This window comes from Trichosurus vulpecula, chromosome 3, assembly GCF_011100635.1.
Source record: "Trichosurus vulpecula isolate mTriVul1 chromosome 3, mTriVul1.pri, whole genome shotgun sequence".
Taxonomy (NCBI): domain Eukaryota; kingdom Metazoa; phylum Chordata; class Mammalia; order Diprotodontia; family Phalangeridae; genus Trichosurus; species Trichosurus vulpecula.
Genome location: NC_050575.1, coordinates 212,357,448 through 212,384,424, shown reverse-complemented (window position 1 = coordinate 212,384,424; position 26,977 = coordinate 212,357,448). Strand labels below are relative to the sequence as shown.

The following is a 26,977-nucleotide window of genomic DNA, read 5'->3' as shown; positions in this document are numbered from 1 at the left end:
TTATCACCACTATCATTCAATATTGTACTATAAATGTTAGCTATAGCAATAAGAGGAGAAAAAGAAATTGAAGGGATTAGAACAGGCAATGACAAAACAGGATTTTCACTCTTTGTAAACATTATGATTGTTTACTTAGAGAATTCTAGAAAATCAACTAAAAAACTACCTGAAATAATTAACTTCAGCAAAGTTGTAGGATATAAAATAAATTCACATAAATCATCAGCATTTCTATATATTACCAACAAAGCCCAGCAGCAGGAGACTTTAAAACAACTGCAGACAATATAAAGTACTACTACCTGCCAAGACAAACCCAGAAACTAAAGAACACAATTACAAAACACTTTTCACACGAATAAAGTCAGATTTAAACAATGGAAAAAATATTAGTTGTTCAAGGGAAGGCTGAGCCAATATAATAAAAATGACAATTCCACCTAAATTAATTTACTTATGCCATACCAGTCAAACTACCAAATATTATTTTATAAAGCTAGAAAAAAATAACAATTTATCTGGAAGAACAAAAGTCAAGAATATCAAGGGAATACATGAAAAAATGTGAAGGAGGGTGGCCTAACAGTACCAGATCTCAAACTGTATTACTAAGTGGTAATCATCAAAACAATCTGATGCTGGCTAAGAAATAGAGTAGTCTATCAGCAGAATAGATTAGGGTATATAATATATTGTAGTAAATGACCACAGTAATCTAATGGTTGATAAACCCAAAGATCCAAGCTTTTGGGACAAGAACTCAATACTTGACAAAACCTGCTGGGGAAACTGGAAAGCAGTCTGCCAAAAACTAGGTATAGATCAACATCTCTCACCCTATGCCAAGATAAGGTAAAAATGAGTACATGATTCAGACATAAAGGGTGATAATGTTAGCAAATTAGGGCAGCATGGAAAATTTTACCTGTCAGATTTATGGATAAGGGAAGAATCTATGACCAAACTAGAGATAGAAAGTATTACAGGATGTAAAATGGATAATTTTGCTTACATTAAATTAAAAAGTTTTTGCACAAACAAAACCAATGCAGCCAAGATTAAAAGGAAAGCAAGAAACTGGGGAAAAATTTATAGCAAATTTCTCTGATAAAAACCTCATTTCTCAAATATATAGAGAATGGAGTCAAATTTATAAAAGCACAAGTCATTCACCAATAGATAAATGGTCAAAGGACATGAACAGGAAGTTTTCAGAAGAAGAAATCAAAGTCATCTATAAATCAAATGAAAAATGCTCTAAATCAGTATGGATTAGAGAAATACAAGTTAAAAAACAACCCTGAGGTACAGACTTATTGGATTCACAAATATGACAGAAAAGGAAAATGACAAATTTTGGAGGGGATATGGAAAAATTAGACACTAATGCATTGGTGGTGGGGTTGTAAATTGTTCCAGTCATTCTGGTGAGCAATTTGGCACTATATCCAAAGGGCTATAAAACTATGCGTACCTTTTGATCCAGCAATACCCTACTAGGTGTGTATCACAAAGAGTTCAAAGAAAAAGGAAAAGACCTATATATACAAAAATATTTATGATGGTGGCAAAGAATTGGAAATTGAGAGCTGCCCACTAATTGGGGGAATAACTGAACAAATTGTGGTATATGATTATGATGGAATACTATTTTGCTATAAGAAATGATGAGCAGGATGGTTTTAGAAAAACCTGGGAAGACTTATATACACTCATGCAAAGTGAAGTGAGCAGAGCCAGGAAAACATTGCACACAGTAACAGTAATACTGTATGATAAACAGCTGTGAATGATTTAGCTATTCTGATCAAGACCATGGTCCAAGCCAATTTTGAAGGATTTGACAATGAAAAATGTTATCTACCCCCAGACAAAGAACTGATGGAGTCTGAATATAGATCGAAGAATACTTTTAAAGTTTTCTTTATTTTTCTTATTTTGGGGGTCTGTTTTATTTTGCAACATGGCTAATGTGGACATACATTTTGCATGACTTCATATGTATAACCTGTATCAAATTGCTTGCCTGCTAAAGGAGGGGGAAGAGTGTGGAGGGAGAGAATTTGGAACTCAAAATTGAAAAAAAAAACATTAAAAATTTTTTTACATATAACTGAGAAATATTTAAGGAAATAGATAAAAATATATTGGGAGGAAAAAAGGGTTAAATCTGTTCCATCTTATTCCTGGTATACATAAAGCATGTAGCACTAATGATAGGCTGGGCTTGAGACAAAGAGGCTCCAGCTTCCCATGGCTCTCCACCCTCTCCTCCTACTCCCTTCCCCTTGAGAGTACTGGGAACTGCTGATGGATTCAGAGAGAAAATGCCAGGTTGTGAAGTTTTTGTAAACTATCCATATGGCTGGCACAAATACAATCTCCCAACAGGAATATGGGTGTTGGAATCTGACATTACCATAGCATAATACAACTTATAAAGGACAACAGTCCTTGCAAAAGAGCTCTAAACCTGTATTTTAATTATGCAATGGCATAGTTATGTCACCAAGTATATGGGTAACAGTGTAGCCTGATGTTGATTAGGTCACTCTGCATTACCTTTGTTTGAGGTTCTCACTCATTTCTTTTGATCCAAAGACACTCCTGGCACTAGTTCTCTGATATTTAGCTACTTGGAAAGCCATTTGCATTCCTTAAATGAGGCCATTTTTATTCCCAAAATTGCCCCCCAACCAAAAAAAGTTTGAGCACTCCAAAATAAGCACCTGAATTAGAGTCTACATATTTTACTGAACATAATGCCAAAAGCTGCCTACAAGGCATCTTGTTTCCCACACTGAGCCACTATTATGTTTTCTGAATCTAAAAAGGGGTTTGGGGCTACTGTTTGGGGTGACTGAGGACTAATTTTGACTGGCATTCTTGGAGTCACTACCAGCCTGTTGAATGATCATTTCAAGTACATAGGAAAGGCCCCAAAACTGGCTCAGTCCTCTTGGGATCTTAAGAATTAGGGCCAAGTTGGGCTGATCTATGCTTCTTAAGTTTCCTGTTGGCAGAGAGCAGAAGGAGCCCCAAGGAAGGCCCTTAAAGACTTCTGACACAGAGTATGTAAATGGCATTCAATATGCTCCTTTTAATTCTGTGATGTCCCCTGTATAGGTATGGTCATGAGTGCTGAGCAGTGGACTATATAAGTGACAATCGTATTTAGAAGAACAAGGTAAGTCTTATGAGACTGTAGGGTCAATTAATAAAACAAAGTTCATGGTTCTTTTCTTCAGATATCCTTTCTACTTTCCTTCTTTTTTAACCTGGGTATCCCAATTCCCTGTTTATACTTTATTTAATTTCTCCCCTTTTTCTGCATCTATGGCAGCTAATCATTTTCTATCTCTCACCATTTCATTAAGGTTCTTCTTAGATATAGAAGTCTACACAGACACACAGACATGGCACTCTACACGCTCTAATATGCAACCTTTGCTCCAATCCTTCCTACCTGTTTCACCCTGGCAAGCTGCTGTTATATTTTAACAGGTCACATAGCTTCTTTGAGACTGATATCTCCAAGGCCATTTCTATGTAGGGGGAAAAGTTGTTATGTTACAGCAGAAAATGCCACGGAATATTTGTAGAATTTTAGAGCTGGAAGGTACTATGGAGATTACCCTGTCCTGATCACTTCTATTTTGCTATGGTAGTTTTTCAAAAGTGATCACAAGAGGCACTGGATATGGGAAGCAAATGTTTTCTTTTGATTTCAGTGGCATAGAATGTGTCATCACATTCTATGTTAAGTATGGCACCAATGAAAGTCAGAGTGAATCATTAGCTACTTAGGCAGATCTTTATGTTCAGGGGCTGAACATAACAAAATAGTCTGGTAAACCCAATATGGTGATGGTGATGATGATAACAAAAACATAAACCCTTGTATAATATTCTGCAGTTTACAAAACATTTTCATATCCATTATCTCACTTGAGTCTTACAATAACCCTTGGAGAAGGGAGGGAAGATTTTTTTTCCCATTTAAAAAAAAACATTTTTTATTTAAAATTTTGAGTTCCAAATTCATCTCTCCCTCCTTCCCTCCTTTCCCCCTTCCTTGAGACAGTAAGCAGTCAGGTATAGGTTATACATGTGCAATTATGCAAGATGTTTCCATATTAGTCATTTTGCATAAGAAGACTCGAATAAAAGAAAAAAAATGAAAGAAAGTAAAAAATAGCATGCTTCAGTCTGTATTCAATCAATACCAGGTCTTTCTCTGGAGGCGGACAGTATGCTTCATCATTAGTCCTTTGGGATTGTCTTGGATCACTGTACTGCTGACAAGAGCTAAGTCATTCACAGTTCTTCATTGAACAATAGTGCTGCTACTGTGTACAATGTTTTTCTGATTCTGTTCACTTTACTATGCATCAGTTCATGTAAGTGTTTCTGGGTGTTTCTGAAATCATCCTGCTTGTCATTTCTTACAGCACAAAGATACTCCGTTAAAATCATATACCACAGTTTGTTTAGCCTTTCCCCAATTGATGGGCAACCCTTTGATTTCCAATTCTTAGCCACCACAAAAAGAGCTGTCGTACATATTTTTGCACAAATAGGTGCTTCCCCCTCCCCGTTTATGTCTTTGGGATGTAGATGTAGAGTGGTATTGCAAAAGGGTATACACAGTTTTATAGCCCTTTGGGCATAGTTCCAATTTGTTCTCCAGAATGGTTGGATCAGTTTACAACTCTACGAACAGTGCATTAGTGTCTCAGTTTTCCCATATCCCCTCCAACATCCAACGTTTTCCTTTTTGGTCATATTAGCCACTCTGATAGGTGTAAGGTGGTAACTCAGAGTTGTTTTAATTTGCACTTCTCTGATCAATAGAGATTTAGAGCCCTTTTTTTTCATGACTATAGATAGCTTTGATTTCTTTGTCTAAAAACTGCCTGTTCATATCTTTTGACCACATATTTTTGTAATATATATTTGAGAAATGAGGCCTTTATCAGAGATACTTGTTGCAAAAATTCCCCATAGGAAGGGGGAGTTAAAAGCAAACACTTGTGAAAAGTGACAGAGTCAAAGGAGAAAATTGAATAAATGGGGAACGGGATAGGATGGAGGTAGATACAGTTAGTCTTTCCCAACATGACTATTATGGAAGTGTTTTGCATAATGATACATGTATAACCTATATTGAATTGCTTGCTTTATCAAGGAGGGTGGGTGAAGATGGAAGAAGGGAGAGAATTTGAAACTCAAAGTCCTAAAAACAAATGTTGAAAATAGTTTTTACATGCAACTGGGAAATAAGATATACAGGGAATGGGGTATAGAAATCTATCTGGCCATACAAGAAAGTAATGGGGAAGGGGATAAGTGGGGAGGAGTGGGGTGATAGAAGGGAGGGCAGACTGGGGAAAGGGGCAATCAGAATACATGTCATCTTGGAGTGAGGGAGGAGGGTTGAGATGGGGAGAAAATTTGTAACTCACAATCTTGTGGAAATGAATGTTGAAAACAATAAATAAAAATAAACAAACAAACAAATAAATAAATAAATATTCCCCCTAGTTTGCTGCATTCCTTGTAATTTTGATTGCATTAGTTTGTCTGTGCAAAATCTTTAAAATGTTATATAATCAAAATTATCTATTCTACATTTTGTAATGCTCTCTATATCTTTTTTGGTCCTAAATTCTTCCCTTACCCATAAATCTGACAGATAAATTATTCCATGCTTTCTTAATTTGCTTATGTCACCCTTTATGTGTAAATCATGTACCCATTTTGACCTTGTCTTGGTATATGGTGTGAGATTGGTCTAACCTAGTTTCTGCCATACCATTTTCTAGTTTTTCCAGCAGTTTTTGTCAAATAATGAGTTTTTGTTCTAAAAGCTTGGATCTTTGGGTTTATCATATATTTTAGATTACTACAGTCATTCACTATAATGTAAATATAATGTAAATGTAATTATTCCACTGATCTACCACACTATTTCTTAGCCAGTACTAGATTGTTTTTGATAATTACCACTTTATAATACAGTTTGAGATCTGGCAGGGCTAGACCACCTTCTTTCACATTTTTTTTTCATTGATTGCCTTGATATCCTTGAGCTTTTTTTCTTCCAGATGAATTTTGTTTTAATTTTGTGATAGTTTGATTGTTAGGGCACTGAATAAATAGATCAGTTTAGGTAAAACTGTCATTTTTATTATATTGGCTCATCCTGCACCCATGAGCAATTAATATTTTTCCTGTTGTCTAGATCTGACTTTGTTTGTGTGAAAAGTGTTTTATAGTTGTATTCATATAGTTCCTTGGTTTGTCTTGGTGGGTACACTCCCAAGTATTTTATATTGTCTACAGCTATTTTAAATGGAATTTCTCTTTCTATCTCTTGCTGTTGGACTGTTGATAATATATAGAAATGCTGATGATTTATGTGGGTTTATTTTATGTCTTTTGACTTTGCTAAAGTTGTTAATTATTTCAAGTAGATTTTAGTTGATTTTCTAGGATTCTCTAAGTATACCATCATATCATCTGCAAAGAGTGATAGTTTTGTTTTCTTGCTGCTTAATCTAATTGCTTCAATTTCTTTTTCTTCACTTATTGCTAAAGCTAACATTTCTAGTACAATATGAATAACAGAGGTGATAATGGACATCCTTGCTTCACCCCTGATCCCAGTAAGCATAATTGACCATATCAATAACAAAAACCGACAGAAATCATATGATTATCTCAATAGATAGAGAAAAAGCTTTTGACAAATTACAACACTCATTCCTATTGAAAACACTGGAGAGCATAGGAATAAATGGAGCTTTCTTTAAAATGATAAGTAGTATCTATCTAAAACCATCAGCAAGCATTACCTGTAATAGGGTTTTTTAATAGGAACGGGTAAAAATTATGCTGATAGTTTTCCTAATATTGAGCCAGTCTTGCATTCCTGGTGTATATCCCTCCTAGTCATAGTGTATGATCCTTGTGGTATATGACTACAATCTCTTTGCTGATATTTTATTTAAAATTTTTGCATAAATATTCATTACGGAAATTGGTTTATAATTTTCTTTCTGTTTTGGCTCTTCCTGGTCTGTGGACACCATATTTGTGTCACAAAAGGAATTTCATAGGTCTCCTTTAATTATTTTCTCAAAGGGTCTGTAGTTCATGTAGTTTATATAGTAATGGAATTAATTGTTCTTTTAAATGTTTTGTAGAATTCACTTGTAAATCCATCTGTCCCTGAAGATTTTTTCTTAGGGAGTTCATTGATGGCTCATTTAATTTCTTTTTCTAAAATTGTGTTATTTAAGCATCTCGTTTACTCTTCTGTTAATCAGAGCAATTTATATTTTTGAAAATATTCATCAATTTTGCTTAGATTGTTAGATTTATTGACATATGATTTGTTCTTTGACCCACTTGTTTTTTAGGATTAGATTACTTAATTTCCAATTAAATTTTTTTTTTTGAGGAGGGAAGGCAGGGCAATTGGGGTTAAGTGACTTGCCCAAGGTCACACATCTAGTAAGTGTGTCAAGTGTCTGAGGCCGGATTTGAATTCAGGTCCTCCTGACTTCAGAGCTGGTGCTCTACTCACTGCGCCACCTATCTACTCCTCCAATTACTTTTTAATCTCTCTTCCCATTGTCCATTATTGAATGTAATTTTTATTGCATTATGATCTGAATAGAATGCATCAACTATTTCTCCTTTTCTATTTGGTTGTGAGATTTTTATGTCCTAATATACGGTCAGTTTTTGTGTAGGTGCTATGTACTTCTGAGAAAAAGGTATATTCCTTTCTATTCCTGTTTGGTTTTCTCTAGAGATCTATTATATCTAACTTTTCCAGAATTTTATTCACCTCCTTAACTTCTTGTTTATTTTTTGGTTTGATTCATCTAGGTCTCAGAAGGGGAAAGTTGAGGTCCCCCAATAGTATAATTTTATTATCTATTTCCTCCTGTAACTCATTCAACTTCTTCAAAATTTTGGATGCTATACCATTCAGTACATCTATGTTTAGTATTGATATGGCTTCATCGTCTATGGTATCTTTCAGCAAGATATAGTTTCCTTCTTTATCTCTTTTAATTAGATCTATTTTTGCTTTTGTTTTGTCTGAGATCATGATTGCTACCCCTGCTTTTTTTGCTTCAGCTGAAGCATAATAGATTCTCCTCCAGCCCTTTACCTTTACCTTTCTGCTTCAAATGTGTTTCTGATAAACAACATATTGTAGGATTCTATTTTTTAATTCCTTCTGTGATTCACTTCTGTTTTTTGGGTGAGTTCATCCCATTCACATTTATATTTATGATAACTGTGTACTTCTCTCCATGCTATTTTTTCCTTGTATATCCTGCCCTCCCTTTTCCCTCCTCACAAGTGTTTTACTTCTGATCTCCACCTTCCCCAATATACCCTCCCTTGTATCAGTACCCCCTCCCTCTTCTGTTATCCCCATCGCTTTTTACTTCCTTAGAGGGTAAGATAAATTTCTATATCCAACTGAGTGTAAATGTTATTCCCTCTTTGAGCCGATTTTGATGAGAGTAAGTTTTAAGCTTTGTCTGCCACCACCCCACCCATCTTTCCCTCCATTATAATAGCTCTTTTATGCAGGATAATTTACCCCATTCAATCTCCACCCTCCTCCTTCTTCCAGTGTAAGATTCTTTCTCACCGCTTTGTTTTTTTGGGTATCATCCCATCAAAGTCACCTTATGTACATACCCTCTGTCTATATATACCCCTTCTAATTGCTTTTATAGTAATAAAGTTGTTAAGAATTACAAGTATTATCTTGCCATATAGAACTATAAACAGTTTAATCTTATTAAATGTCTTATGTTTTCTCTTTCTTGTTTCTTCTTTATTTTTTTTCATGTTTCTTTTGAGTCTTGTATTTGGAGGTCAATTTTTTTATTCAGCTCCGATCTTTTAATTAGAAATGCTTGAAAGGTCTCTGTTTCATTAAGTATTCATTTTTTTCTCCTGAAAGATTACATTCAATTTTGCTGGGTAGCTGTTTCTTGGTTGTAATCCTAACTCCTTTGCCTTCTAATTTATCATATTCTAAGCCCTATGGTGGGGAGATATTGATGTCCCTAATTATTTTCTCATTGATCATCATTTATAGATGAGGAAACTGAGGCACAGGGAGTTTAAGTGACTCGCTCAAGATCGTACAGATAGGATCACAGAATAGAGGATTTAGAGCTAAAAGGAACCTTAGATGTCATATTGTCTAATTTTACATTTTACAGATGAAGAACCTGAGGCCCAGAGAGGCCTTTGAACCTTACCCAAAGTCACAGAAGTAGCAGGAAGCACAGTCAAAATTAGAATACAGGCCTTTTGCTCTTTCCAGGTGGAGCTGGGGTTTAAATTTAGGAATTCAGCTTCCTAGTCCCATGTCATTTTCTGTAATTATTTGCTGCTTTCAGAGTAGAAGGTCTAAATAACCACTTGGGCTGTTGGGAATTTTGAATTTATTACATGTGAAGGGAACAAATGCTCCACTTCACTCATGCTGATGTACTCTTGGAGTAGCAAGAAAAGCAGGCAGAAAATCACAGGTTACAAATCTCTCAAATGGGATTAGGAAACATGACCTAAATATAAAGCTGGGCTTGCAGAAATGTAATTATTAACTGTATGTTAAGTACATGTTACTAGTTCCTGATCACGTAGTGCTGTAAGGGAGAGAAATGAGGAATTGGAAAATCATTGACACTTGCTCTTAATTATATAATAGCAGCTCCTTTCATTTCTATGGTGATATATGGTTTATAAAGCATTTTCCTCACAATAATCATGAAGGCAGTGAAATTATTATTATCCCCATTTTATACTAAAGGAAACTGATACTCAGAGAGGGTGAAATGACTTACAAGGGTGACACAGCTAATAAATATTGGGAGTAAGATACAAACCCAGATCTTTTGTGACACCAAGTTCAACTGTCTCTACCCTCTAGCTGACTTCTTCAGGGCATAGGAAGAAAATTATTTTCTTCCAGTCAAACACACATGTCTAACAGTACACAAATAGCTGTGGAAGACAAACCCATTTGCTAAAGGTTTAAGAACAGGTTGTTTGGGTTGTCAAGCATTTTCAAAACAAGTTTTCATGGTTTCATGACAAGTTGTGGCAAGAACAAGAAAGGAGGGAGGCGGGAAGATCCTATGATCCCCACTCTCTTTTCAAACGGGTATATCTGTCTGTACAGTCAAGCCATATTTCAGAGAGTTCAGATAAAGCTGTCTTAGGGCTAATACCACCTAGCTGTTGACATCATTTAAATAAAATTATTCCACTAAGAACTATTTGACAGCAGGACAATGATTCCAGTCTGGGAGGAATAGGTCAAAGTCACTCTTAAGCCTAAGGGTGCTGTTCTGTTCAGACCCACACCCTGCTTAGTTTTCATTTTTACCTCATGTTATGTGGACAAAGGTAAAAGCCATTACTTTAAGGTGGTTTCTCCATGTCAGTTATAGAATGCTTGGCGAGGGAGGGGCAGAAGATCAAGAAAGTCATACTAATGGGGAGAAGGAACACATGACTCCAAGAGAAGGTCATTAACTCACTTCAGTGATCACTATGCTGTATAGATCACAGAATGGGTAAAGGGATAGATAAAAGCACTGAAAAGGGGTCTATGAATACACAGGAAAGAGGCGTTTCGATAATTAACAAGCAGTTTGGGACTGCACACCTTTGTTTCAGAAAACGTAGGGAAAATGATTAGGAATTATCTAAGTAGGCTAGCTGGAAACATCTAAATTCTTAGATAATTGCTGAAAGAGCACACAGAATCATGAGACATGAGTTCTGGTACTAGCTCTGCTCATAATTCATTTTTATGTGACCTTGGATGAGTCACATCTCTTCTGGGCCTTGTTTTCCCCATCTATAAAATGATATTAGTCTAGATCAAGGGTTCTTAATCTGGGGTCTGTGGACTCCCAAGGGGCCTGTGGAGAGAATTCAGAGGGGTTTGTGAATTTAGATGGGAAAAAAATTTTTGCATCTCTATTTAAACTAAGCTCTAAAGTTTGGCATCTCCTTTTAATTATGAATGTACGCAACACATATTATTCTGGGGAGTCCACAGGCTTCACTATCAAGTCCACGTCATAAAAAAGGTTAAGAACTTCAGGTCTTTAAAGACTTCTATGCTCCTTTGGAGGTAGCATATGGAGCTAGAGGAACTGGGTTCAAATTCCAGCTCTGCCACTTGGGCACTATGTGACATTGGGCAATTAATCAATAAGCATTTATTAAATGCCCATCATACACCAGATACAAAGTCCCTGCCCTCAAGGAACTTACATTTTTAAAACAGTATTTTGTTTTTTTTCCCCAATTACATGTTAAAACCATTTTTAACATCTGGTATTTTTTTTTTAAGTTTCAAGTTCCAAATTCTACGTAGGACACACTTTTAATTTGCGTTATTAACATTTTCTCTGTCACTTTCTTAAGTCTAGATCAGAGGCCTGAAAATTAAAGCGCAGGGGTCAAATAACTCCTGCTGCCTGAACTGAGAATGTTTTTTATGTTTTAAAATACAATAAAACTTTATTTACAAATGCAAAAACTATTCTTAGTTCCTGGATTGAACACAAACATGCTAGAGTCCATAGTAAGCTGACCTCTGGTCTAGATAATCAATACAATATATAATTTATACTGTTTTTTGATTTCAAAGGTGTAAATGCTCACACTGAAAATTTAACATCTGGGTCTCACTACCTGGTTGGAGCTGGCTCCAGCACACCCATGCCAGCTCTGAATCTATGATCTTAAGGAAACAGTGGGTTGGCACAGGAGAATTTCTCAAAAAAGCACTATCTCCTCATTTGTATGAAAGGATTATTGGATTTTCATTCTTTTCATTGAGGATACTTGAAGATTTTCCTAAAGTGGGGGTTCTTAATCTATAGTCCAGGGACCATTGGGTCCAGGGATAGATTTCAGGAGATGTGAGAACTCAGATTGGAAAAAAGTTAAACATAAGGTTTCACTAACCTCTAACTGAAATTTAGCATTTCCTTCAATTATGAATGTAAGCAACAAACCATAACAGAATTAGGTTTCACTAGACTGCTGAAGAAGTTCACGACACAAAGAAAGTTAAGAACTTGAGTCTTAAAGAGATCCTATTCAAAGTCTATAAAATCTTTACTGATATTTCTGCTTAATGGTCCTTTATGGATGCCCCCAAAACAATTTGTTCCTCTGAACCTGAGATGTTCCATAGTCAAATATGCTTCAATTTCTTAGGTAACCTGATGGGGAGATGTATAACCTTGTCTGTGAGCACATGAATAGATGTGGGCATGCTTACCTTCCACTAAGCCAGCCTGTAAAGATCTTGGGAGCAAATAAACAAAACAGTGAAATGTGTGAAATATTTATTTTATCCTCAAAAATAGAAAGTTCTTGAGAAGTCAGTAGCCTTGGGTTCTAGTGCTGAACTTCTTGGGCAACCTTAAGCATATTGCTTCACCTCTCCAGGCCTAAATGGTCCCTTTTAGACCTAGAATTCTAAGTTCTAAGAAGGACCTCTGTTATATCCCTCATGCTTCTGGAATGCACGCTATACCTTGGCTACCTTGGCTGTGTGATTGGAGTAGGCATAAAGGAATATAATTATTAATTTCATTATGGAGTTTACTCTAACTCCATTTGCTTTTTCAGGCCCTCCCGGAAGTCACAGGGGCCTTATTTGGCTTGTCTTCCTGTAGCCCAGACTAGTGTCATTAAGACATCCAGTATCTCTTTCTCCAGACTTTCACTCTAATGCTCTCATCTTTCACTCTCCAACAAAATTCTTTTAACTAGGTATTGCAGCTTGGCCTCATCATGCTCACTGCTGCTGGTTAGAGCACCTAAAAGGATGGGACACTGAAGGAATTCAATTCAAGGTCTGGCCAAGTGTTTTGTCTGAGGGTTATAGAGTGAGATGTGCGTGATCTACAGACAGACAAAGTAAATAGTAACATTGCTAAATCTGGATCATCTTTGTTAAAAGTTTAGTCTACTCAACGTGGGGGTAGGAAATACGGCTTCAGTGTGCCAAGAAAGGATCTTAGAGTTTTAGGGTTTAGATCCAGAAGGGACCCTAGAGCTCATCTAGGTAAACACTATCATTTGCAGAAACTAGGACTCAGAGAGATGAAGCAGTGTACCCAAAGAGCATATTTATTGCTCAGTCGTGTCCAACTCTTCACAACCCCATTTGGGGTTTTCTCAGCAAAGATACTGGAATGGTTTGCCATTTCTTTCTCCAGCTCATTTTACAGATGATGAGACCAAGGCAAAGAGGGTTAAGTGACTTGCCTAGGCTCATGCAGCTAGTAAGTGTCTGAGGACAGACTCTGGGCCTAGCCAGTATTTTATCCACTGTACCACCTAGCTGCTCCCAAGACCACACAGTAAGTAGCAAAGTCAAGATTTAACCTAGGTCCTCTGACTCTAAATCTAGGGCTCTTTCCATTCACTGCAACAGATACTGAGTACATCAGGGCTGCTTGATACACTGGATTATATGTGTAGTTGGACTAGACCTTTGTGGAGTAGTTAATCCCTCCAGTGGTACTGTCACCAATTCACACGTTCTCTTGTTCATAAGACTCCACAGAATCAGCTCGTGATGTGCTGGGGGGTCTTCTTCTAGGTGAGGACCAGTGTAACATGTGAATCTTTCATCTGTTATTTCCTGCTCTTGCTTCACGACTGGGCACCTCTGTTTCCAGTCATATATCTGTTTGATTCTGTCTTTTATGCTGACTTGAGTATAATTCATTATACATAATAATGCCTCAGCCTTTTTACACCCACCATAAGTCTCTCTGTTGTCCATTGGGTACCATGCAATTTTAATATGTTAAGAGTTGTGGCATTCCAAAATTTCAGGCCATAAAACATTGTGGGAAGAACATTGATGTTAAAATTTTTTTTGTTGTTTCAGAGAGAAGCTTGAGGTCATTAAAAGCATTATGCAATTTCCTAAATGAAATCTAGTCCACTCTTATCCTTCTATTTAATTATAGGCCTAGTTCACTATCTCTCTGAAAAGTTTAAAGATACATGTAGTGACAGAGAAATTTACTGGAATATCAATAATAGCATATAAAGTCTAGAAAATAAGTCATCCTGGAGGATTCTGGGAAGATGGCAGAATAGCTAAGAAAACTTTCAGCTCTCCAAACTTCCTCCACAGAAAAAGACAGAACACTGTCTCAGAGGGAATGAAGAACAGCAGAAATAAACAAAAGTCAGGGTAAAGCAGTTGTTCTCCTAAGACAACCTAAGAAGACCCCAGGAAAGATCTGACCTCCAGGGGCAGAGGTTCGGCCTGAGTGAAGTACAAACACCTCTAAGCCAACTCTGTGGAATCAATAAACAGCAAGCCCTGCAGGCAGATGGGACTGGGAGGCAGTCTCAAACTTAGAAATTTTTATCTTACAGACAATGTGGGGGTCTGATGGCTGAGTAGGAGAAGACTGAAGGACCTTCCACTGTTGAGGGATGCCAAGCACAGCTGTGCTGACCAGATGTGTCTCAGGCTGTGGCTCTGGGGAGAAGGAGCTAGCACATACCTGCTGAGTGCAGTAGCAGAGCGGTGGGGACCCTACTCGCTGTGGGCCCATGTAGGAGAGCAGAGTCCCTGGTTTTAGTTTCAGGGAAGAGAGAATAGTTATAGTTTGCCCACAGGTAGTAAGATCATTTGCAGGACAGGAATGCAGGGGGATGGGGCGGGGCACTTGGCTCTAGCCATGGTTTAGGAGTAGAGGGGAGAGCCCAAGGTTGAGCCCTGGGACAGACCTCAGAAAATAACAGTAAGAAGGACTTGAGCCTTAGGTACATCATTCCCCATGCCTTGGGACTAGAACTTGATCACACTAATAGCTGCTAAAAACAAACAAAAAATAAATTTAAATGAGCAAGCAAAGGAGAAAGAACCCAACCATAGATAAGTCCTATGGTGATAGAGAAGATCAGGTTCATATTTAGAGGAAGATAATGGAGCTTAAAAAGCCACTACTTTCTCAATGAGAAACATCAAATGGTCCCAAGCACAAAAAGGTTTCTTAGAAGGACTTTAAACATCAAATAAGAGAAGAAAATTGAGGAAAAAATAGGAAAAAAAATGACAATTCAAGAAAATCAAGAAAATTACAAAAAGAAAGTCAACCAACTTGAAATAGAGAATCTAAAACCCAAGGAAGAAAATAATTCCTTGAAAACTAGAATTGGGAAAAGGAAGCTAATGATGTTGTAAGACAAAGAAATAATAAAACAAAATCAAAAGAATGAAAAAATAGAAGAAAATGTGAAACATCTCATGAGAAAAACAACTGATCTGGAGAACAGATCGAGGAGAAAGAATATAAAAATAGTCAGACTACCTGAAAATTATCATTAAAAAAATCTTAATATAGTATTACAAGAAGTTATCCAGGAAAATTGCCCTAATGTTGTAGAACAAGAAGACAAAGCAGAAATAGAAAAAAAATCCACCAATCACCACCAGGAAGAAAACTTACAGGAATATCATAGCCAAGTTTCAAAGCTCCCAGGTTAAGAATAAAATATCAGAAGCAATAAGAAAAAAAATTAAAATAGCATGTAGCTACAGTAAGGATTACACAAGATCTAGCAGCTACTACACTAAAGGACTGTAGGTCTTGGAATATAATATTTCGTAGAGCAACAGAGCTGGGGCTATGACCCAGCTGAACCTTACCCAGAGTAGTTAAGTGTAATCCTGAATGAAAAAAAAATCACATTTAATGAACTGAAAGACTTTCAGGTATTTGTGACAAAAACAGTAAAACTTAAGGGAAAATCTGACATGTTCATGAGAAATATAAACATTAAGGACCATTTACAAGGGACTAAATAAGGCCAAATTGTATACTTCTTGCATAGGAAAACATTATTTGTTCTTTTATGATCATCACTTTTATTTGGGTAGTCTGAAAGAGAGGCTTGGGCTGAGCTGAGTATGATGGGTTGATTCTAAAAATTAAAACTGTGTAGGGAGAGACAAAAAGGAGCAATTATCCCATACAAATGAGGCAAAAAAAGAAAAATTGATACAGAAGAAGCTAGTGGGGGAAGTGCAGGTAGTGCTGAAATCTTACTCTCACTGGGAATGGGTTAAAGAGGGAACAATAAATATATTTAGTCTTCTAAATTTAGAAAGAAATAAGAGGGTAAGTGGATGGAGTGGGGAGAGAGGATAAGGGAGGGACTCTTCAAGGGGTGGGCAGGTAAAGGAATAAATCACGTATATATATTTGGAAGGCTATAAAAGTCTTCTAAATTCAGATAGAAACAAGAGAAACAAGGGGAAAGGGTGAAGGATGGGGGAGAGAGGGATAAGGGATCTTTGGTGGGGGGTAGGGAAAGTAATAGGAGGGCAAGGTAGCAGGTAGAAGTAAAGTAGAGTCAGGAGGGATAGGAAATAAAAGACATAATCAACTAAAGATCAGGAGTAAAATTTATTAGAAACAAAAGAAGGGGTAGTAATCATGAACTCAAACAAAGTTAAAGTAAAATAGATTTAATCAAAAGAAAAAATGGGGAAACTACATTATGTGTCAACCATATTAATCAATATTGTTTTAGACTATTTAAAATAACTAGACAGTATAAGGTTGGAATATTGCTGTGGTATAGGAAATGATGAGTTGGTGGACTTAGTAAAATATGGAAAGACTTGGACTTATGAAGGAAGAAGTTATCCATTCTCACAGAAACAAAGGACAGACCAGTACGGTCTTACATAGATACATATGAATGTATATGTTTACATATGAGTGTGATTACAGATATCTAAGCATATGTATGTACATGTAAGTGTATGTATGTGTATATATATATGTTTGTGTGGATGTGTATATACATACACAATACATATACATATACATACATACACAAACATATACATACATACATATATATACATATATATATGTGTGTGTATACACACACACACACACATCCATGCTTAATTTTAGCCTTCTTGGAGGAGAGAAGAAGAGGGGGAAAAAGAACAAAGTAAAAGTGCACAGCAGAGAACAAAAGAAAACTTAGAAGGAATCAAAGAAAAGATGGACAGCTCTGAACATAATGTGTCATTTATTACATAGGCTTTTTTGAAATGGAAATTTATTGCTATATATTTTGAATCCTCTCTTACATTCTGCTGTGCACATGACAATGCTTTTTTTCCTATTGTGTATTTAAGTTTTAGTATTTAAGTCTACAATAAATCCTTAAAAAAATTAAAAAGAAGAAAATAAGCCATCCTGTTTTTTCATGTGTGAATTGTTAGGCTAAACCTGTGGCCCTGGGGCAACATATGGCCCTCTAGGTCCTCAAGTGCAGCCCTTTGACTGAATCCAATTCAGTGAAAGGGCCACACCTGAAGGCCTAGAGGGTTAGGTTTGGATTCCGTCAAAGGGCTGCACTTGAGGACCTAGAGAGTCACATGTGGCCTTGAGGCTGCAGGTTCCTCATCCCTGAGCTAAACGTTTTTAACTGGTTATGACTCTCACTTAGCAAGTACTGCAGTGTTCTAGGGTTTGATGCTATCAGCACAATGTCATCTGTTAGCATCTATAAAAAAATCCAATTTGGATTCTGTATTGAACCTTTTCTTTGACAATGAAAAAATTAATTTTGGGGAACACTACCTTGTTTTTCCATTGTTACATCTACTAAGGAATTATATATTATCATATGTATGGGAGGCATCTTCTTGAAAGAAAGTGTTGAAGGCAGTGTTTACACCAAATCAAATGTTTTTTAGTCAAAATACAATAAACACAGTGGGAGATCTTATACTCTATACCTCTTAGTAAGCTGCATGACTATAAAGATACATGCTTTATTATATTATTTGGCAAAAACTGCTTATTCCCTTATATTTTCATCAGGACTGCCAAGGATACATATACAAACCATTTTCAAAAGTACTTTATACAGTGTAAGAAAGAGGCACTTAGGTTGATAGTTATTGATCTTGACTGAGTTTCTCTTTTAAATAGCAATGCTTTTCATAATTATTTCCAGTTGTTTGATATCTTCCCCTATTTCAGATATGTTGAAAATCACTTTCTCATTGCCTTTGAAATCATGTTATCCCTACCAGAGACCTCTTCCATTTATATACACTTGGCCTTGCCTAGCTGTTATTTGCATCTTTTTTTTTTTAAGGTATGCTTTCCATCTTCTCATGTAGCATATTGGGAACTATATCATGGTAGAGTCCAAATGTGGTGACCCACTGTCACTGATGAAGAAAAAGTATGTTATAGAAATATTTGGAGATCTTTTCCATTTTTCTGTCTATTTACTATCCTCCTTCTAGTTTAATTTTTAATTACTCAGGATAATTGGGTTTAACTTAATCTTGTGTCAAACTTTCTACAAAGCAGTATTCCCCTCTACTGATGCTCAATGTTTAATGAACTGTTTTTTTTTTTCTATCTTTCAGCATCCTCTACTGTAAGATTTTGCAAATATGTTTGTATTTCATACCAATGTCACACTTTAGATGCCATCTCTTTCCACTTGGCAAGAAGATCAAATATTTTCTGGCTGAAGAAATTTTTAAGGCCCTTTTTACTTTTTTGTTGGGGGTGATGCTATACTAACTAGTTATATTTACATAGGAAACGGTGATAGTTCCAACCTGACCTATTTAAACAAGTTATCTACACCCAAAATGGAAAATGGATGTAGGAACAGACATTTATATATGTTGTTTTAATTGTGTATGGTAGCTTCTTCTCATCTTTATCCTGGTCTTCTAATTTGGTGATATTTATCTTTGTTCTAACAAGCCAATGAGAGAAATGACCGATTCAGAAATGACTCTCAGGTTTGTAACCTAACATTTGTAGAATTTTACTTCCTTTGTGCAACAGATTCTGATGCACAAACCACAATATTCTTCATGGTTTGGGTTTTTTGGCTTCAGATTATCAGGAATACTGAAAGAATAGCCATGTATTCCATAAAATTATGTTTTCATTGCCTTTGTACTTATAATCAAACTGACTCCACTAACTTTTTCATTTCCTTCTCTAAGAACAAGCTGTAAGCTTCTATTAAATTTCAACTTCTTTATATTTTCTGGTTTCATTCATAGTGTCTCAAGATAGAACAGGATTCAGTTCCTCAGTAGTACGGTAAATCATCAGACAAAGTTTCCTATTTGGAGGAATAATAGGTAAAGTAGTATTTATAGATGTTCTGAATTGGATCTGATATGGTGATTCTGAGCACATTTACCTTCTTTCTGTCACTGTTGTTGCAGAAGTTGAAGGAGATCACATAGGACTGGCAGCCATCTTGTATTTTGTTGTTGTTGTTTGTTTGTTTCATGGTTTACTAAGGCCAAAGAATTCACCACCCAGTGGTCAACATACTGGTGAAGATCCTCCCCTAAACTTAAGATGGTCCGTTCTTTAAAAACAGAGGCAGGCAGAGTTCATTTCTGGAACCTTACTCAAAATCTTTCCAGGATAATAGAAGCTAGTTACTCCATGCTACCTCAGAGATCTCTGTGTAGGTCCCAAATATACATACGTGTGTGTGTGTGTGTGTGTGTATACGTGTATTTGTAAAATAAAACTGGTATGTCTAAAGTCCTTCCAGGGTTTCAGCCAAGGACCATACTTGGCTTCTTCCCTCTCCCATCTACTAATTTTATTCTTCCACATACATGCTCAAACATAGTCCATAAACTTTGTGATCTGATACTCGAAGGTGCAGATGCTGTTTTCTTTAGATCTTTTATTTAGAATAAATAGTATGCACACAATAAGCTGTCTGTATCTTTATGAGTTGCTTCTTTTAAGTTTCCATGCCCTAATGACAAATGATTAGAAACCAGGAAGTCAGTCTTTCCTAACTTGGCTGAAATCCACATTACACATGGTGGCACTTTAAACCACTGACATGTGTACTCACAACAACTTTGCTATTATTATCCCCAATTTATAAATGAGGAAACTGAGGGTGGCAGAGGTTCAATGACTAGACTAAGGTGACACAAACATAGAGTATCTGAGGGAGGATTCAAATTGGGCTCTTCCGGACTCTAGCACTTTATCCACTGTGCAGTCAAGCTGAACAAACATCACTACGCTGGAAGATATGGTGTGCATTTGTGTGTACGCACACATGTATACATACATGTACACAATGTGTATATATACATATATGTATATATAATGTATTATCTCCAAAATGATTTTAGAAGAGTGCATACATATGAATTAAAGAGGCAGTCTGGATATTAGAAAAGCCACTGGAATTGTAGTTAGAAGATCTATGCTTAAGTACTGGCTTCCTGTATTTAGTACTGCAATGGAAATTACTTTTTCAACATCTAGAATAAACTGGTGTAAAATAAGAAGAAATATAAAATGGAAAAATGGAAAGAATACTGAATAGGAAACCCAGTCTTTGCTCTGTGACTAGATAGCTGCATGGCTTAGAAAAGTCATTTGAGCCAAGTTTAATTTTCCTCATGTATAAAATGGGGATACCTGTACTGCCTAGCTCAGAGTTGTTATAAACAAAGTATTTTGTAAACTGTAGAGTAATACATAAATGTAAGTGATGATCTCTACTGCAACTCAGTGAATATATGAATAGTGCTTGCATAGATGCATTAAATAGCATTCATAATTATTTCTTTAATTATATTTGGTAGTTTTCAATATTCATGTTTGTGCTAACCTCTGGCAACAATTCTCTTAAGCATGAAAAATAATAAGAGTATGCAAGGATATTTTGAGCAAAATATTCACTTAGAATCAGACAGTTTTTAGAGCTGGAAGGGCCCTTCATTCAGCTTACCTAGTTTTTGAGAAAGAAAGCCCTAGAGAAGTTCATAGGATTATAGATCTAAAGAAGATACAACTCTTTCATTTTAGACATGAGGAAACTGAGGCCCAGTGAGGTTAAATTTGTTTAAATTCACATAGGAAATTGGTGGCAGAACCAAGATTAGGTCTCCTGACTACTAGTCTACTGCCCTTTCTCTTTTTTCCGCTTACTGCCCAACTTTGCTAACAATTCATACCTGATGCAGAAGAATGGATATTGATCCAATTAGTAAAAGCATGTTCCTTCTTTGGTATACTATAAATTCCACTGCTTCTTTATAAGATATCTGCATATCTTTTTTCAATATTGGGGCAGGGGGAGGAATAAAGCATGACAACTTAAATTAGGAAATGGCACTTTTTGATTATTCCTCATATTTTCCTAATGACTAGAAGAATGCTCATGAGAACTCAAGACTAGTCCCTCTGGAATATTTCAGTCACTTTGATTATAGGAACAAACAAATGAATCCCTCTCCTTCCCCCAACAAAGACACTAGAAAAACCTTTTTTTGTACATCTTTTTTTTTTTTTTCAGGCCATGAGTCAAGGCCATGTCTGTCTCAGGCACTTCAGATGCTAAGAACAAATGCCAAAGCAGTTTGCCACAGAGAAACTGGAAGTGCTGGGAATTCACTACTTTAAATATTCTTTCAAGGGGAGAGGGAACAGAAGCAAATGCAGTAGGTGGAAGAGAGAGCCACAGCACTTTGGCAAGAGAACAGCAGTCCAGAATGGTAGAGGGGATGCTGGGGAAGGCAATACACCTACACTGATACATTTTTCCTTAGGGAAGGGAAAGGGCTGAGCTGTAAATACTTTCTGTGCCTGGTACAGCATGGACTGTGAAGGGAGAGAGGGTTATAATCAGTGCATTGGTAGATTGGGGGGCAGGGGGAAGCGCAGGCATAGTAATGATAATTGATGGCCAGCTTCAGAAATGGATCTTATCATTTCACAGTAACAGATGTCAAGTTCTAATAAATAAAATGTTCTCTCTGACCTACGCATTTTGGAGAGGATGCCTGTATGTCAGGCAGATTTGGATTCATCTCAATTTGTTGTTGCACTTCTCCACTAAAAAAGAGAAAAAAAAACCCTTTGAGATGCTTTTCAAAATGTCTTTTTCTTCCAAAGCCCAAGGATCTAGCTACTACTTGATATTCAATGTTTTTTTTTTTTCCCCTATTTGGAATTCTCATTTTCCTAAACCTCAAAATTGCTTGTGATGGAAAAACTAGGTGAGAAAGTATTACCAATCTCACTGGTTCCCAAATGTGTTCCTCTTAGCCAAACTGAATTATTATTAATATTTGAATTATAATATAATGTCATTATTGCGATTATTGATAATTACAATTCCCTTTTTTTTTGGAGGTAATAAGGGTTAACTGACTTGCCTGAGGTCACACATCTAATAAGCATCTGAAGCCACATTTGAACTCTGGTCCTCCTGACTCCAGGGCCAGGGCTCTCTATCCACTATACTACCTAGCTGCCCCTACAACTCACATTTTTACAATACTTTGAAGTTTTTATGAAGCTTTCCTCACAACAACTTTGTGAGGTAGATAGTACAAATATTAGAGGTTCCTTCACCCCCATGTTATTGATGTGGAAAATAGGGCTCAGAGAGGTTTAAGTGATTTAGAGAAGACACTTTCTAGTTCTTCCCAAGTCTGTGCTGCTTCTGGCTTCTTGGGGGTACTCTGAGCCTCTGGACTTTTCAGCTAAACTAGGCTCAGTGTCAAAAATCTCTTTTTTGCTTAGTTGAGACAAAGCCATTTTTTCCAAAAGTCTTTTTCACTAGGAAACTTAAGGAGAAAAGAATATTGGTATGCAGATTGATAAGTCACAGGTTGGTTTGTTTGCTTCATCAAATCCTGATTTGTATGCTTTGCCTCAATTCTACCTACTTTGAGATCTCTGGTAAAAGGTTAGTAGTCAAGTCTCAGAGGCATATAGCCTGGTGCTGGTCACCAGTTAAGCTGGAAAAGCCCAGAGCAAATGGAATCAGAAATCAAAGCTGTCTCTTTTATTCTTTTGTTCCCCCCACCTCCTACCCCTTTTAACCTGCGAGAGCTAGGGCCTAGACAGGCTAGGGGGTGGGAATGGGTGGAGGGAAATGATTAAGATAGAGAGAGGTCAGGTAGGATTGTGTTTGCCAAACCCTTCCTGTTGAAGGCTTTCATTGGCACGGCATACTCTGGCTCTAGCTACTAGAAGAATTGCCGAACTTCAGAATGACAGAACCTCTAGGTGAGATTCCCAACAAATGGTCATCTAGTCTTTGCTTAGCAGCCCTAGATACTGTGAAGCAGAGGCAGTCCATTCCACTATGAGACAGGTCTATTACTAGGTTGTTTTCTTACATTGATTATAAATCTGCAATCCTACAAATGTCATTCTTTGCTCCTAGTTCTGTCATCTGGGCCAAAAAAAGTCCAATTCCTCTTAAATGTGATAGAACTTCAAACAACTCCCAACTTCTCCTGCTACACACATCTACTCTTCTTCAGGCTAAACATGCCTGGTTACATTAACATATTTGCCTATGGAATGGTCTCTAGTACCTCACCATCCTGGTTGTCTTCTTCTGTGGCATCTTGTTAACACTCCTAAAATGTGCACAGAACTGAACACAACACCCCAGATGTGGTTTGATCAGGGCTGAAAACAGAGTAACTATCACCTCTTTATTCTGGAAGTTATGTCCTCTTAATGCAGCTCAAGATCACAATAGGTTTTTTTTTTTTGCTTTGATGACTCATACTCAGCTTGTAGTCCATCTAGACCTCCAGATGTTTTTCAGACCTACTGCTGCTTAACCATGCCTCCCTCATCTTGTACTTCTCAATATTTGAACCTTATTATAAGATTTTGCATATATGACTACTATATTTCATCTCACTAGATGCAACCCACAGTCAATCTTGTCAAGATCTTTTTGGATCCTGACTCACTCATTCAACATGTCAGCGATCTTCCCTACTTTTGTGTCATGTGCAGATTTGATAAGGATGCTAACTTGCTTTTATCCAAGACACTAATAAAAATATTAAACACCACAGGGTCAACCATAGATCCTTGCAGCACTCCACTGGAAACCTGCTTCCAAGACAACATGAATTCATTAATCAACTTTTTGAAGTCTGGGCATTCAACCAGTTCTAAATTCCCCCACTTGTACTGTTTTCTAGGCCATACTTCTCCATCATCCCATTAAAATCCCTAGATATTTTTCACATGCCTTTCCCATCCTACAGTCATGCAACTGATTTAAAAGGTAATCAAACATACAAAAATATATTTTACTATATTATATGATATATAATTTTACATTATAATATATAATATACACATATAATATATATGTGTGTATATATGTGTATATAACAATTCACATTTAATAAAGTTTAACTAAACTAACAAAGCAACAAAAAAAACTGTGCTTTCTTTTTTCACCTTCCAAGTTCACCTGGAACCTTGGTTTTATTTTCTTTCTTTTTTTAAAAAAAAGTACAGTTTTGGTCAATAAGTATACTGTGCTTGAGTAAAACCCATTTATCTCTACTAAAATTCCATCTAGTTAAATTTGGCTCATTGTCTTTGCCTGCTGAAATCTTTTTGGATCCTGATTCAGATTCTAATGTGTTGGTCATCCCTTCCAGCTTTCTGTTCTCTGAAAATTTGATTAGCATACTGTCTACACCTTCATCTAAAGTCACATATGAAAATTTTTGAACAACCCAGGGCCAAGGATAGATTTCTGGGGTAATGTACTGGGGACCTCACTCAAAACTGGCATTTGATTTTAAATCCATCTAACTGGAATATTCTTTATTTTGCATCTATCTTCCATCTTGTACATGAAGCTAGCACCAGAAACTCTGTTAAATCCTCAGAAGAAATCTAGGTGACCCATGACTATGTCATTCCCTTGGACTACAAGGGTCATAAAAAGGAAATTAGGTTAGTTAGGCATGACCTGTCCTTGATGAACTGTTACTAGCTCTTAGTGATTATTACTTCCCTTTGTAAATGATAACATCATTTTAATAATATTTTCTAGAAATTGGCAAGAAGTAAAAGTCCTTGCCTTTTTGTTTGAAGATCCCACCCTTTTATCTTTTCCAAGCAGAATGGCCCAAATCATTTCTGATGTGTAAGGGGGAACAATAGCTATAAGGGAATGGTGGCCAAGAAAGAGTGTTTTTGGTTTTAGAAAGTTAAAGCGAGGGTGAGTGGAGCAATAGGTGAATATAATGACAAGTGTATTGCAGAAGCGATGGAGTAGAGAGGTCAAATGAGATGTGTGTGGACCCTTAAAAGAGTTTTACTGGTGCTTTTTGTTTTTATATTGCAGTTATTTCTGGATATATTTCCTGCCTCCCTACTCTGACCCAGGAAGCAATGTACAAATAAAAGCAGTTAACCAAAGTAAATTAACACAGCAACCACATCTGACAGGGTATGCAACATTCTATACTCAAAATCTCCTATTCACTAAAAAGAGGGAGGTACATTTCTTCACCTCTTCTCTGGGGGCCCAGATTAATCATTAAAATTACTATGTCGAACTTCTTTTGAGTATTCTTTTTATTAAAATCATTTTGTACAACTTCGTTCTTACTTTAAATTGCATTAGCACAAACAAGTCCCCTCACATTTCTCCAAATGCTTCTTATTTATCATTTCTTACAGCACAATGATATTCCATTACATTCATATTTCACATTTTGTTCAGCTTTTTCCCAACTTATTTGCACCCATTTTTGTTTAGAGTTCTTTGCTATTAGAGAGTTCCTATGAACATTTTGGGGTGGGGTGGGGTGTGTGTGTGTGTATGTGTGTGTGTGTGTGTGTGTGTGTGTGTGTGTAGATACAGAGAACTTTTCTTTCTTTTTCTTTTTACCTTTTTAAAGAATATAATCAGCATAAGATTTTATTGGTCAAAGAGTATGAATAGTTCAATGATTCTCCTCATGTACATATAACTCCAAAAGCTTTTCCAGAATGATTGGACCAATTAATACCTACACCAACAGAGTATTAGCCTGTCTTTCTGTAGCCTTTCTGATAGTAGTGAGTCCTTTCTTTTGTCATCTTTCTGAATTTTCTAGATGTGAGGCAAATCTCAAAGCTGTTTTAAGTTGTATTTCTCTTAACATAAGTGATTTGGAGTAATCTTTCTTATGATTGTTGATAATTTGCAATTCTTCCTTTGAAAACTGTTTGGATCTTTTGATTAAAGTATAGATAACTCTTGTAGACAGACCCTGTTTTTGGTGGAAGGAACAATAGAAGATCTATTGAATTGCCTAGCATTTCTGCCACTACAAAACAGCTCTCCAGAATTAAGGGAAGAATGGAGGTGTTTTAATAAGACACCAATAAAGTTGTCATTCCTTTGGATGCTGTTCTTGGCTCTCTTTCTACATTTATTTCCTTGTAAATCTTTTACATGTCCATGGCTTCAACCAGCCCTTCTTGGCAAATATATCTCCATCTCTAGCTCCAATTTCTCTCTTGAGTTTCAGTCTCACATTTCCAACTCTCTACTCAATATCTCAATCTAGTTGCCCCCTAACACTTGAAAACTAACATCCAAAATCTAACTCATCTAGAATTAGTAATATGCACATGAATTGTCTTAGCAATAATCATTAAAGCAGTGCAGTAGATAGAGTGCTGGGCCTAGAGTCAGGAACACCCGAGTTCAAATCAGGCCTCACACACTTACTAGCTCTGTGACCAGGGGTAAGTCACTTAATCTCCCTCTGTCTCAATTTCCTCAACTGTAAAATGGGAATAATAACAGTACATACCTCATAGGGTTGTTGTGAGGATCAAAATGGGTGAATATTTATAAAGTGTTAGTACTGTGCCTGACACACAGCAGATGCTACATAAATGCTTATTCCCTTGTCTTCTCTCACTTCTCCCCCAACATCTGCTCTCATTCTTGACTTTCTTTCCAAGGCTAGAAACCTTAGTCATCTTTAATTCCTCCCTCTTATCTGCCTCCAACATCCAATCAATAGTCAAGCTCT

At 36.5% G+C, this 26,977-nt stretch overlaps 1 protein-coding gene across 2 annotated transcripts in view; it reads right to left on the bottom strand.

Moving 5' to 3' along the window:
* The window catches only part of BABAM2 (BRISC and BRCA1 A complex member 2), a 597,459-nt gene that overhangs the window by 21,609 nt on the left and 548,873 nt on the right, over window positions 1–26,977 (bottom strand). The window lies entirely within an intron of this gene.